Source organism: Tiliqua scincoides, chromosome 5 (assembly GCF_035046505.1).
Source record: "Tiliqua scincoides isolate rTilSci1 chromosome 5, rTilSci1.hap2, whole genome shotgun sequence".
Taxonomy (NCBI): Eukaryota; Metazoa; Chordata; class Lepidosauria; order Squamata; family Scincidae; genus Tiliqua; species Tiliqua scincoides.
The window spans coordinates 7,734,143-7,735,963 of NC_089825.1; the positions used below are offsets into that span (position 1 = coordinate 7,734,143).

Below are 1,821 nucleotides of genomic sequence, written 5' to 3' on the forward strand. Positions count from 1 at the left end.
TGAAGGTCTTGCAATAGCTCAAGGCCTATAAAAGGCTTTGCACAAAGCAAGGCTGGCCTTTCCTTTGCTGCCACTACTGCATCACAGACATGAAACAGCAAGCAGTGGAGGAAGCCCTCATCCCACAGCTCATGCAAAAAGGTCAAACAGTTGCCTTCACGCTGAGAGCAGTTGTGTTGAGCCAGTGCGGCTGCAACAAATCTCTGGAGGGCCAGAGGCTCATTGGAGACTGGGGGCTCCCTGAGGGCCGCATTGAGAGGCCTCAAGGGCCGCATGTGGCCCCAGGGCCGGGGTTTGGGCACCCCTGATCTAGATGTTACAGCAAGAGTGTGAGAAGACTGTAGAGCAGGGACGTGTGGTGGGTCGGGAGGAAGGTGAGGCAGAGCCTCACTGCGAAAAGTGCTGTCGTCTCTGTTGCTATGTGAACCACACACTTCCACATGTGGTTTGAATGTGCCTGAGCACCTCACACGGCTGCAGTGGTGGCACTTTTCGAAGGACTCAAGCTCTGCCTCACCTGCCTCCCCACCCACCGCATGTCCCTGCTGTAGACTGAAGCATCTCTTATACTACTGTAGTGATGTACAAATCAGGCTCGGCATGATTGGACGATTGCGGAATGCAGCCAGAGAAAAACAGCAGCCACACCACTCCATAGTTAGCCATAAACCTGGGCTTGATTCCATATCATCATTAATTATTTCTTTTAGATATTAGGCACTGCACCCTTCTGTTAAAAGCTTCCGGGGCTGCTTACAATAATGCTTGAGACAGTTTAAAAAGACAATGAAATTTTAAAAATACAATTTAAAAAACAGCAAACGAACTCTTTGGATCTCTTTGTGATACAGCAAATTAAAATCCTAGGAAAATAAAAAAGACCTTCACCTAGCACTGGAAAGCCATAAAAGTCAATACCAGGTGAGTCTGGAGAGAGTGTTCCAGAGAAAAGGCCTCAAAATGGAAAAGATGCTAGTGTTGCCAGAATAAGCAGTCCAATGGCACTAGGTGTTTTCTGGTAGTCACAAAGTGTGACATTATTTGAAAACGCAGGCTGGCCACCACCAGAAGCAGTGAGTGGCTGGCTCCCCAAGATACCAGACTCCGAACTCCCATCACCCCAGGTAGGATTGTGTAGGGAGTGAGAAGGAGGGAATGGTTGGCAACCTTCAGTCTCGAAAGACTATGTCATAAGCCTACAGCACCTGGTATTCCCAGGTGGTCTCCCATCCAAGTACTAACCAGGCCTGACCCTGCTTAGCTTCCGAGATCAGATGAGATTGGGCATGTAGGGGAAGGAGTGGATGAAACAGGGTGGCCATGGGTGCAGATTAGGACTGCGAAGGGGGCGGGTTTGGTGGCAGTGGTGTCCACTGCTTTCAAGCCCCCTTCCCAGGCTAAATCTGCCTTCATGAGTCCATGCAGACTTATGTCAGTGATATCACTGGCACAGGTTGAAGTAGATCCACTGGGACAGCAGGGTTTACCCCAGGGCAAGGGAGCAAATGTTCTGGGTAAGGCTTCTGGAGGTCAAAACTCTCCTGAAGGATCCAGTGGAAACCACATTAGCATTGTATCACTGTTTGGGGGGTTCTTAGTCACCAACTACCTCACTTCCAAAAGCGAGGGCTCAGAAGTACTTAGAAATTCTTATAATTTTATGGCTCTATAAGCCTCTTTGGGTGCCCTTCAGGGAGAAAAGCAGGGCACAAATCAAATGAATTAATAACCTGCCTACAGCCAAGCCAGATCATTTTTTATTGTCAGTAGAAGCTCTCCAGGGCTTCAGAGGATTCTGAACACCTACCTGGAGCTATCAAA

General features: G+C 48.8%; 1 pseudogene; it reads right to left on the bottom strand.

Annotated features, from left to right (window-relative positions):
- Nucleotides 1-1,193: 1,193 nt before the first annotated feature.
- Nucleotides 1,194-1,312, bottom strand: LOC136654602 (5S ribosomal RNA; annotated as a pseudogene).
- Between the last annotated feature and the right edge of the window lie 509 nt (nt 1,313-1,821).